The following is a 13,295-nucleotide window of genomic DNA, read 5'->3' as shown; positions in this document are numbered from 1 at the left end:
TTGTCTAATAAGACAAAGCGGGAAGGGTGCGATTATTAATTCGCGCGCCCTATCAAAAATAGTAGTGCCATTATCAACAGCCTCCTTTTTATATAAAAAAAAAAATCAGAAAAACAGAGAGCACTGTTCATCTTTCGTTTTTTTTTTTTAAAACAGAGAGAGAGAACGAGAGCAGAAAATTTGGGTTTTCTTTCCTTTTTCCTCCGTCGCCGATCATCTTCCTCCGATCGTTCGTCGGAGATCCGTCTTCCGATCAAAGCAGAGAGAGAGTCGGAGATAGAGAGAGAGAGAGAGAGAAATCTGAGAAAAGGGGAAATCCCAAATCTTAAGCTCGGATTTCTCTTCTTCGATTGGAATTTCACCGGATCCCGGCCAAGTCCTAGCCGGAATTTTCGTTTTGATTACCTTATTTTCTTTCCTTCTAAGCTTCTCCGATCATATCTCATCACCGATACCCTCTTCTCCGTCATTACCTTGGTAATTTCTAACCCTAACTCGTTTCTTCTCTATCTCTATTTCTATATCTTAGATCTATTACAACTTATTCGAAAAATCTCTTAGATCTAAGGTATTGGAGAAATTTCCGAAGTTTATAAAGAAGAGTGAGAGAGATCTGAGAAATCTCAGATCTGAGATCTCAAATCTAAAAAGTATATATATATAAAAAAAAAAATGAAAGAGCAGAGAGAGAGAGAGTAGATCTAAACTAGAAACCCTTGTCTGGAACTCTAAATCTCAGTTCTTCTTATTCTCCAATCAGATCTGCCGAATTCCGATCGATTTTCGATTTGGTTAGGATCTAATCATTCTCTGGCCGATCCAAGCAAATTCCGACCAATCTTCCGGTCTCTACATCAGATCTGGTGAATCCTTAATTTACATCAAATTGCAGCCTCATTTGAAGAAGGTACTCTTCATCATAATTCCATATTTCTTTATTGTTTTGATTTTTATATTTATTATCAGTGGTTAGGAATATGTTCTTGTTTTTATTATTATTTCTTTGTGTATGGACTCCCTGTGCAAGTTTTGAGGTTCATAAGATTGACATTTGAATGAAATTTGTTCATTAGTCCATAGAGCTTTGATTAAGAGAAGATAATTAGATTGTCTGAAGCTTTGATTATTATATCTCATGATTAAGAAGCAAAATCCTATCCTCAGTTCTAATTTCATTGGTATCTTTCATATTAAACATTTGGATGAGCATCAGGATAAAGTTTATCTTATATGATTTGAACCTTATGTGGCATGCCCAGAGAAGTAATGAATTATGATAATATTTTGACGCCTGTATCCTTTAGAAATTGTCTGTGTCATGAATTATGACTACCCTATGATCATGCTCATTCTTTGGCATTTCAGCCAATGTAGATTATGTAGTCCTTGGGAAATCAGTTATGTGCCTGTGTCCGAGTGGTGTGTTATGATAAGGTCATGGAGAAATAAGAGATTAACTATGTTCATGTTGAAAGAATGAGGGACCAGAGAATTTTGGTTTGATATTGGAATTTTCCCTCACCCATTCTAAATGGAGATGGGAATTGATTTGTTTTAATTAGATGCTTGTTGTGGTGGAGATTTAGAAGCTTGCTTTTGTTTTTTCCCTTTAATTGCTATCATGTTTGATTAAAAGCTTGAGTGAAGTTTAAGTTCCCTTGTTGCTGGACATATTGGTGCTATTATAGTACTTTTGGGCTTCAACTTTTTAGTCCCTTGTTCATGGCCGAATGCTCCAAGGCATGTTTAGCTGATAATTTTGGCATCAGCCTTTCATTTGTATGAGTTACAGCAACTTATTAATCGCCTGTCATGTTGTTACTTCTTTCAATTTTGAGCTCAATTGTGTAATCTCAACCCAAAAGTTTCCTTTCTCCAGATTAGTGACATGCTGCTTCCGTTTAAAAAAAAAAAAAAAAAAGATTCTCCTTCTTGCTGTCTGTCAGAAAGTGTGGGTACAACTTTAGGAAGGGTTTGGGACTTGGTGACTGAAATCTGGAAATGGTGTGCTATTGTTTTTAAAGGTTCTGCACTGTTGTCGCTATGGATCTTTGTCATCCAGGTTTTTTTTTTTTTTTGGTTTACTGTTTGAGCTGTTGGTGATTGTGCCAATGCGTGTGCCTGTGGACGAAAGTCCATTTTTCTTCCTGTATCGGGATTGGGCATTGGGACTCATCTTCCTCAAGATCTGGACCAGGCTGGCTATGTTGAATCATATGGCGTCCTTGGTGGATGAAAGTTGGAAAACAAATTTTCAAAGAGTGAGAGGCGATTATCTTCTCACGACTACGGGGGCTGTGGGCTTTGCGTGAGATTGTCATCCCCATCATGGTAAAGCTGCTGACATTCTTGTGTGTGCCCTACATGTTGGCGAAGGGCTTGTTCCCTGCACTGGGCTACCCACTATTAGTTAATTTTGCCGTCTACCGGTTTTCCTGGCTGGGTTGCCTTTTCTTCAGCATTGGCTACTTCTGTGCCAAGAGATTCCATGTCTGGTTCACCAACCTTCACAACTCCATGCGGGATGATCACTATTTGATCAACTGTAGATTACATGACTTTGGAGAGGACACAGTGGAGAAGAGGAACAATGCTAAGATTGTTCTAGAGATGCAAGAAACTAGGGGGGCGGATACTGGCCCGGGCCCACTCTTGCACAAGCAAGAGGCTGATGTTGGGCTGAGATTGATGCATGCCGATGGCCAAAATCACCTACAAGGAGGTGCTGCTTAGCTGGGTTTTGCCATCCTGTGGCCACCGCCCCTTGTGACATCTTATGGGTCCTGTCCAAAATTTAGAGGTTTCTCATTGTTTTGGGTGTGCATATGATACATATAGATGGTCTATAAAAAGAAAGTTTAACACCTACATTCCCACCTGAGATCCCAAGTCATAACCCCATCATTATGTGGCTTGTTCTAGTGAGCTTTGTGGTGTAAACCATAGGATAGAAAAATAATAATCTGTAGTCTATTATATCATGCTCCGACCGCTTTTCATTGTAACTTTATTGGATGTATTACTTGTTGCTGTATCATTTTTCTACCTGTAATGTCATTCTCAGTTAGAAATCATCGTTCTATTTCTATAAGCCTCTAGTACAACTGCGACAAAATTGATGATATGAGAACAATAGTACTCCTTTCTAATTGCTGTTGATGTTGAATATTCCTCGTCATATACTTGCTCACATAAGACAGTTTTTTTTTATAGAATGCAATGAGTACATTTCATTGAATTTGCATTGAATTTGTTTGGTTTCATAAAGGCAACTGATAATGAAATGTGTTTCTTTTACCCGACTTTGGTATTATATTACTGAAATCAAGTGAGTAGCTAAGTTTGTTAATATTCACATATATCATAGCACTGTCTACTTGCATTGTTTTCAGGTTGCTCCTTAAATCTGCTGATAATTTTTGCCAACTAATACATCTATGTTGTGATGGTGGCATAGTAATAATGAGCCGGTTTACATTTTTTCATTCTCCCTGTTTATCAAGAAATGTGTACTTTGGTGATGTTAGCATTCTTTTGAGGTTAGTATATTATGTATTTGGAAGTTAGCTTAGAAGTCGAAGGACAGAGATAAGCTGGTGGGCTATGATGGCGATAGTCGGAGCCTCCCCTTTAGAGAGACAATTTAGGTCTCTATAGAGCTAACCCAGCTTCTTAGGACTTGCTCAGTCCAAGTAGCGTTCCTCTCATTTGTATAGTAGACTTGCTTAGTCTTTTAGATGCCTCTTAGATATTAGTAGCCCCATTCAGTGATAGGGCGATGAAGGCGACAGCCCAAGCCCATCTTTAGGGGACTCGCTCAATCTAAGTAGCGCTCCCCTCTTTTGTTTAGTGGGCATACTCAACCTTTCAGATATGCCCCCTATTATGCATCAAAATTTATAAAAATCAGAAATATCATTTGTATAATCTATTAAATTTTTTTTTAATATTCTTCTCTTGTACTAAATTTTGAGTTAGGTTCTGAAGATGAATTGACTGTCCAGGTGAGACTATTTTGAAAGTTTATTTTACTTAGGCTACCCAGCGGCTGGTCTGGGCTAATTAATTTTATTTCAATAAATTGTTTAATTGAAGGAGGAAATCAGATGACTACTCTATTCGATATTATCGACATGAGTACTGTCTGATTTCAAGGCGGTTTGTAGGAATATTATCCTGTGTATTTGTGATATCAGATGATTACTTTAGCATCATCTGATTTCACCCCCATATCGGGGCAGTTGTACTTGTGGTTGGGCATAGAAGTGTTTAATGTTGTTTCTTGCTTTATTAGGCTATCCAGCGGCTGGTCTGGACTAATTAATATTGTTTATCATTGTATGATTGCTATTATTACAGATTGTGCACTCTTTAGTTGTAGATCATATTTTGCTGATATTTGATTTGTTTTTATAATAATTGATTGAAATTTGTAATTATCTGGTAGCATTTTCCTCTCTCTTTGATTAGACTAGCACAGTCTTTTAGATTTCTTTAGATATTATAACTTGTACTAGGAGACATACTCTGTCTCGTTAGGCAATTCTCCTTTGGAGGCAGGCCTCATTTGTAGAATCCTCTCTGAGATTGCCTCGATTTTCTCTATGTTAATTAGAGACCAATTTGGTCAATTAGTTGTCTTAGCCTTGCTTCCCCCTTTGCAAGGGCAATGATAAGGTTGCTTAGAGCCCATCTTTGTGTGTTTGGGAGACCCGTCCGGTCTCATTCTCTCGTTAATCCTCTTTGTGTGCTTTTTGGTTTTGGAAGAGCACCCTACTCGGCTTGGCTTCATACCCCTACCCTTATGGGTATTGGGTTGCACATTTGTTGCACCCTGATGGCTAGGTAGCTGTCCGGCCCGGTTGGGTGTTCTACCTTTGCCAAATGTGCACAAGGTCTCTTATTCCTTTTGCTTGTAAGTTTCTCCTTAGTCGATAGTCCATTCGCATAGGAGTCGGCTTTGATTAGAGAGTCTTTGACTCATTCATCCTTTAGATGGTGTTATTAGAGTGCGCCGTTTGGTTTTGGAAGAGCACCCTACTCGGCTTGGCTTCATACCCCTACCCTTATGGGTATTGGGTTGCACATTTGTTGCACCCTAGGGCTAGGTAGCTGTCCGGCCTGGCTGGGTGTTTTACCTTTGCCAAATATGCACAAGGTCTCTTTTTCCTTTTGCTTGTAAGCCTCTCCTTATTCGATAGTCCATTCGCATAGGAGTCAGCCTTGATTAGAGAGTCTTTGACTCATTCACCTTTTAGGTGATGTTATAGGAGAGTCTTTGACTCATTCGCCTTTTAGGCGATGTTTTAGGAGAGTCTTTGACTCATTTGCCTTTTCGGTGGTGTTGTAGGAGAGTCTTTGACTCATTTGTTTGTGTGATGTTGTTATCAGTGGAGTCTTTGACTTGTGTTGTTGTCAATGGAGTCTTTGACTCATGTTTCCATCTCTTTTGAAGAGTCTTTGACTCTTGTATCCCTCATTTGCTATCTTTTGAAGAGTCTTTGACTCTAGTATCTCTCAGTTACTCTGTTTGAAGAGCCTTTGACTCTTGTATCTCTCAGTTGCTCCTTTTGAAGAGTCTTTGACTCTTATATCTCTCAGTTACTCTGTTTGAAGAGTCTTTGACTCTTGTATCTCTCAGTTACTCTGTTTGAAGAGTCTTTGACTCTTGTATCTTTCGGTTGCTCTTTTTGGAAGTCTTTAGCTCTTTTATCCTTCAGTTGCTTTTATTAGAGAGTCTTTGACTCATTTATTCGTCAGTTACTGCTATTAGAGAGTCTTTGACTCATTTGCTCTTATAATAGTATTATTATAGCATAGTTTCCCCTGTTAATCCTAGGGTTCGTCCCTAGGGTGTTGTTGTGTATATTCCCTCCGGTCTTTGGCCAAAAGGGTGAAAACATCAGAAATTTTAAAATCCATAAACATTGAAATCATTAAAAATCTCAAAAACATTAGAAACTTAAAACATAAAAAATGGTTGATTTGTTGTAAGTGTTTGGTAGGTAGAGAGTTCGTTTCGAACTACGTTGGCTTGATCCTCTTCCACGAGGTACGTAGTGCAGCTCGGGATTTATATCCCAAGTCCAGCCAAACTTTTGTAGATAGCATTTTAAATCTTTTCGAATAAGCAACTTTTAAAACCTTCATTTTCAAAAGATCTTCCTCTAGAGTTAGGAGTTTCTCCTAGATAGAGATTTTTAGAGTTAGGTTGTGTCTTTTGATAGGTTGTTTGTTTGTTTGTTTGTTGTGTGATTGTTTTAGAGTTAGGGGTTTGTCCTAGAGTTATAGGAGCGCCTCCGTCCGGTCAGTTGGCAATTCACATCGCCGACTGATGACTAGAGTAGGATACGCTAGTCCACCCTTGGTTTTCCTTAGGAAATACAGCCTAGTTACACATAGGTTGTAGGAATCACCTGCATTAGCCTAGGGCTAATCTGCATTTAGTTAGGGCATATAGGGTGTCCTAAAATCCATAATTCACTGGAATTTAAATAATCGTACAATAAACTTTAATAATTGGTCCGGTCTTTTAGATCGAGTCTAGGATAGAAGTCTAGGTGTCTTAGGCATCCTAGCTTAGAATAGGTGCGAAGAACTACGTTGCCTTGATTCTCGTGGAGGCGGGGATACGTAGGCTTCTTTGGATGAATACCAGACCATCCGAAGACTCGGGCTAATAATTTAGAGTCTTAGGATTTATTATGTTATTATATGTTTTGATGTGTTTTCTTACTTTCTCGTACTGATCCTATACCTTTTGCTGTGGCTTGCATGTGTTTGCACATCAGAACTTAGACACCCTTTAGGTTTGTCACTCATAACCTAGCTGTGCTTAGGTGGCACATTTTTCATTTTTATTTTATGTGTTTATTATCTTTATCCTCAGGAAATGCATGCTTAGGTAGACGATTCTTGAGGATTGTTCCCATTTCAGATGATTTTTATCCAAACTTCTTTGAAGTTAATAATAAATGGCATAAGAGACCAAGTGCTTGCACTCGGACGAATCGGGGGTGCTCTCAGACCTTCCCCATTCGTAACCAGGCACGAACCCATATATATTTCTGGTTATCCATTGCACAGAGGATTTGATTTTAGGGTTCCATGGCATATCCATGGATGGCGACTCTGAGTTTATTTCAGGTATGTCTCGGTTTCGAACCTCGGTTCCGGATCGAGACATATCTCTTTCTTTTATATCGCTACTCGTGCTATGCTATGAGGGTGGCATCCGTTTTGAGAGTTCCTTGGTAGAGCTCTCCTTCACACGTGGATGATCCGGATGGTGTTAGGGACCCGTTCCCTCGCACGCCTATCCCGGATCGGGGTCCACACACGTCTTCAAAGAAGGACTACCTTAATGAGACAGAGCGTGTCTCCTAGTGGGGGCTCTAAATAACTCTTTCATTGCCTATGCAATGAATACACTACGAAAGCTAAAAATAGGTGAACCATGATCCTTACACTATAAAATGAACAACAGCTATCTATATAATATGACAAACAAACCTAATGAGAATCAAATGAATGAACTATCTTTAAACTAAGAATGAACTATCTTTAAACTAAGAATGAATTGCTAGATAAATTCCAAAACCACAGAATAATCATAAAATCACATTAAAAATAGTCCTGAAATTTCTACCAATCATATTGTCAACAGGAAGCTTATTTCCTACGCATTACTCTTATATTTGAATTCAATGAAGCAATGGAAAGCATAAGTACAAAACCTATATTCTTCAACATTTATTAAAACCGACTTCAGTTAAACATTCAACTTTATCAAAATAAATCAAAGAGAAACTTTCCTTCAAAACCTTGATATTGTATAGCAATTGTTTAAACAAGCCATAAAAAAAATGAGCTAATGAGATTATTGGACTACTCTCAAGCTGTAATAAAAATCAATGGATACCTACATATATATTCTTTTTTACGGAACAGATAAAATACCATTATCCTATTGAAATCATATACTATAAGCATTCTATGAAGAAATTATCAGGGAAGATTTACCATAAAAGAAAACAATTAATTAACCAAAATATGTTGCCAAAATACTACTATTGCTCCCAAACATCTATAAATTCATTTGAACAAGGAGATGGCATCGACATAACAGCATTAATCAACTTGTTCCCACAACATTCAAATGAATCTTAAACTAGTTTTCATGACTTACTTTAATCAAAGAATTACAAGCCACTGAATAAAAAAAATAATGAGAGCTTTTCTATGTCAGTATAATTACACAAACTTCATTCCAACCTTTATTCTTAGCAGGATAAACATGATCATTTTTTTTTAATTATTAACACCCCCATTCTCACTCAGTACACTAGCTATCAATGCATAAAGGTTTATCTTTAACTATGACCTGCGCAAATAGAATCAAATAAGATTTTTACAAAAATCATTTTATATCACATTTTATTTTTGAGATATATTATACTACATACCTTAGGGCCTGTACAACCTACAGGGCATAACGTATATGTATGCATCACACCCTGTACATATTTATACATATTATCCAATAATATGAAAACATTTCCTTTATTACTCCATAGTTATCACTTTCACATGTACACATACACATACATACCCTCTCATACATATAACATAAGCCAATGTGAGTCTTAACTGCTCAAGTTATTGGTTAATAGTAACTACTTCAGGTTGTAAGTAAAATGCTTTCAGGTTTTGGACTGACTAATTTCAGATTTTGGGGCTAGCTGATTTCAGGTTAGGTGAACTGTTTTCAATGGTGAAACTCGAAGCAGTTTTGGAAACAATGTCTGAACATGAGCTTGAAAAGTCTAACTCTAAACCACGTAGTAAAGTTTGAAAGAACAATTAAAGCCACGACCATTATTGCAGTAGAATTCTGCCACACAAGGTACTCAAATTCTATGGCTTGGTTCAGAGGACAAGAAACAGGGAGCTTTCAAGGCAATTTCTGACAGAAACAAAGTAAAGGAACTCTCTCTACTTTAGAACTAGATATAGTATTTGTAAGTCCCTTAATTTGCAATGAACATATCAAGAGTTCCACTATTTTCAAATCCAATCAAAATTAAGGAACGAAACCAAAAGAAATTAAAGGGCTGCTATAAGAGTCCAAGATGGGCTAGAACTGAAAAGAATATTTCAAATGAGACAAGAAGTCAACAGGTCCTATTATGTTCTTCAAGATTCCGTCAAATGGTCAGTAGTAATTAACTTTGAATTAAATGTCAAGGAAACTGGCCACTTTAAATTCAGTCCATGTACTTGCCAAATCTGATTCCACAATTAACTACAAAGATGTAGATGACTCTCTTCACTGTAAGTAATCTTTGAGTATTATGCATGTGGACAATCATCCAACTGAGGAAGAACTTGCTCCGCATTAACAATTTGAAACTATGACAATACCTCAAAAGTTGATAAGATCAAGAAGACTATTATATGCACTGCTCTGTTTTGATGTATGTCTTGAAATCATCTTTCTACATCATAGAATTTATAAACATTTTGCAGCAGGAATGAACTATAGTTCAGTGAAATCATAACCCATCTATCTATATCTTAGCATTTTAGAAATATGACCATCTAAGATGATAAACCAAAACCACAACCTATGCATAGATTTAGACATTCCAATCACAAAACAGTAGCCTTCCAATATTATGCAAAGATGAAAATTTCTTACGAGAAAAACAATGGACATACAAAAGCATTTATTACCCTACATAGTATTATCAACACCATTATTCAAAATAAGGCTGAACTAATACCCTTTCCATACATACCAAAAGTTACTATGATTATCAAATGGACATATTTAATTGTACAATTAATAAGAAGAAAAAATAACAAATCATCATGAAATGATCTAAAGATTAATCTGAGTTAATACTCTCTTCAAATGATTATTGGTTTGTCTCTTTCCTTTGCAGGTTGTATCAAAAAATACTAATATTCTCTTCTGTTGCTCATGGAATTTTAGCCACTAATAAGTGACTGATAATAAAATGACCAAAGGAATCTGTTGAGGTGGTCAAATATGATATTCTATCGAGAAAGCTCCAAATTCTCCTCTTTTCACCCTTAACTAGACTGCTTTACAGGATGAAAGTAACACTACTCAATCTTGTAGGGAAGTATTCGGATACCAATTTGAAGTAATTTCCAAGGTGGTGAAAAACCAAATTTCTGTATAACCATCCCAAATTTGATGATACTAATCATTGTGAAACTTGACAACTTGAGAATTGCACACATCCAAAAGGGTTTAGGGCTGCCATTATCAAAAGATGTGGGGTGAAAGTGGAAATGGGATGGCTGCTCTAGAGAAAGGAATGAGGTAACTCTTTTAAAAAAAATTGACTTCCATGTAGACTTATGCAACATTGGTTTGGGGTAGAATTCTTATAGGACGATCAATTATGAGAACTCTTCCAACTAGAAATATTATATTAGTGAACACAACTTCTTGGAAGAAATCCACACGAAGGTGAGGGAGTGCAATCCAAATAGGGGCCAAAGAGGGTTCTCCTTGGGAATTACAAAAACACAATCCGTATCCCCCAAATATCATAGAAGATTAAACCATTGATAACCTAGAACCAATTGAAAGGAATTACCTATGAAAAATGCAAACCTGGACATAGCTTAAAATCAGATTTTGCACTCTAAAAACTTAATGCTACAAGTCATCCACTTGACAAAATTTTGTTATCTATCATCCATCAATGTTACATAAATTTTATCACCTTTTTAATCTGATTTTTGTTACCTCATGAAACCAGAGTTAAAATTGACAATATGAATGAAATAAATAATGTATCAAAAGATCTAATATCCTTATCCCTGTAGTATTATTTTTTAGCCCTGATTCAAATGCTTAATACAGAGACTTTCGTTTGAAACATAACATCACCACATGAATTGCATAAGGTATTGATTCTTCATAATAGTCTAATCGAAATTAACATGAGATAACTAATCCAAAGAAATGAACAAAATATCATATTAATTGAGCACTCTAATTAATCATACACATCTTCATAAATATAAGCACTAAAAATCATGTAGAAACATAAAATGAAATCAATGTTCTGTATATACTCATACTCAAACACTTTTCCACAAATAAATACATATAAACCTATATCAGATGAAAAGAACATGAAAAACCTAACTGATTGAAACAAGAATCATGAAAAAAAAATAAAAATTGAGCCTAATTATCACAGATCTGCCGTGTTATAATATCAATTTGACTCTAAATAAAGTGGCACCTACACATTAGCCATTCTCCATATATTCCAGAAGAAATTATCATAAAATTCATACATAAAGGGCAAAATGATCCTTACCTTGGCCAACTATCTTTTATTCTTGCAATTTCAGCTCCGATCTTGCCTCCTTATTCTCCTTGCTTCTTCTAATTCTGTGTTTCTGAAATTTCTTTCACTTTTATGAAGATCTGAACTTCTTTCCCTCTTCTTGAACAAATCTGAGTCTTTGAGTAATGAAGACACTATAATTTTCTACCAGTTATACTAACTTCTTAGATCTGTAGCTGATGAAATCACTTGAGACAAAAGAAGATTTGAGAAAAGAACTCACAAATCTAAGGTTTAAACTTCCAGTTCTTGTACGAAGAAGCTAGGATTTGAGCAAGAAGCAAAGTTCATAGGGTTAAAGGAAACAGAAAACAAAGTAATCGCACAAACTATAGCTTAGCCGGAGCTCGATCGGAAATTATGCCGGAAAATGGCTAGAGATTGGCCGAAAAAGATGAGATCTAGGGTTAGGGTTTCGAATTTTGGGTTTTTTTCTCTCTCTAGAACTCTCGCTCCTTCTCTCTCTAATTTTTCTTACGAAAATGAAAAATAAAATCCAAATGAAAGCCCTCACTGCTATTTATAGATGAATCCCATAATTTTTGCCTCTTCAAATTATCTTGGACAGCCCTCTAAAATATATTTTTATACTTGCTTTCAGATAAATGTGGTGGTCCACAAGAATTTTTTTTTAATGAAAATAAAAGACAAATTTGTGCCCCCTAGTTGTCTGGGACAATCTTCTTACTGCAAAAGATGCTAACTGGACAACCCCAGACAAGATAAACTACCCCCCTTCTGCAACACTATATATGCACTATCTCATAAACTTCACTCGTTCGCTAAGCGAACCTCAACAGATTTTTACGAAATTTTAAAGGGACATATTAGGGATCCTAACCTACCCTATGGCATAACATGGGACACTAATTCTATTATTTGAAAGGGTTTTTAGTTAAATCACCTAATTGGGGTTCGATCAAAATGGGGTGTCTACAACGACATGGAAGGAAAACAAATTAACTGTGAATATTAATTACCTTGCAAATGATGGAACAGTTCTTGAAGAGGAAGCTCAAATGAGGATACCAACTACCTGCAAAACAAAGGAAGGCAAAAATAAATGATAAAAAGCTACAAGTATCATCTCGTACTTCCAAAAGCATATGAGAAAACCCATAGCCCAAGAGGAAATGCCATCAGAAGCTAGTTCAAAATATAGACAATTCGAAGCCCAAAAGAGTAGAGATCAAAGCACCTAAATTCGAACCATCATATAAACCCCTCAATCATATTTAAGAACTTTGAATATGAAAAGCTAAATCTGAACCATATCAATAGAAAAGCACCAACCAAGCATCAGTGTTTCTTCATCAATGGCATATACCTGTGGACCCCGATCCGAGAGAGGGGCGGCGGGGGATGTGCCCCACGCGCGAGTCTCAGGATCATCCACGTGAATGGAGAGCTCTACCAAGGAACTCTAGAAAGAAGTGCCCCTCACAGCATGAGTGGTGATACAAAGGTGAGATACCTCTCGATTCGGGAACTAGCCCAGATTCGAGGCGTACCTTAAACAAAGAAGAGTCGACATCCAAGGAAGTGGGCTAAGGATCCCATACTATGCTCTGTTGCAACGGATAACCAGAGATATAAAAGAAGGTTCGTGCCTGGTTACGAATTCGGAAGGTCTAAAGAGCACCTCATCCGCCCAAGTGCAAACACCTGGTCTCTTATGCCATTTACTTAATAATTTTGAAGAGTTTTGGGCGAAAGTCATATGAAATGGGAACGAATATCTCCGAGAAGACGTCTATCTAATCATGCATGTCTCGGAGATGAATAATAAGCACACATAAAAGAAATGAAAGAAGTGTCGCCTAAGAATAACTAGGTTATGAGTGTCATACCTAATTGGTGTCTGAGTTCTGGTCTGCAAACACATGCATGCTACAG

General features: G+C 36.8%; 1 pseudogene; it reads left to right on the top strand.

Annotated features, from left to right (window-relative positions):
- Window positions 1-1,318: 1,318 nt before the first annotated feature.
- On the top strand, window positions 1,319-2,733 carry LOC143888707 (putative E3 ubiquitin ligase SUD1 pseudogene; annotated as a pseudogene).
- The last annotated feature ends 10,562 nt before the right edge of the window (window positions 2,734-13,295 follow it).

This window comes from Tasmannia lanceolata, unplaced genomic scaffold (assembly GCF_043159265.1).
Source record: "Tasmannia lanceolata isolate RefF3 unplaced genomic scaffold, GAP_Taslan_0.1 ptg000012l, whole genome shotgun sequence".
Lineage (NCBI taxonomy): Eukaryota > Viridiplantae > Streptophyta > Magnoliopsida > Canellales > Winteraceae > Tasmannia > Tasmannia lanceolata.
The sequence above is the reverse complement of the archived record's forward strand: the minus strand, read 5'-3'. Positions and strand labels throughout refer to the sequence as shown.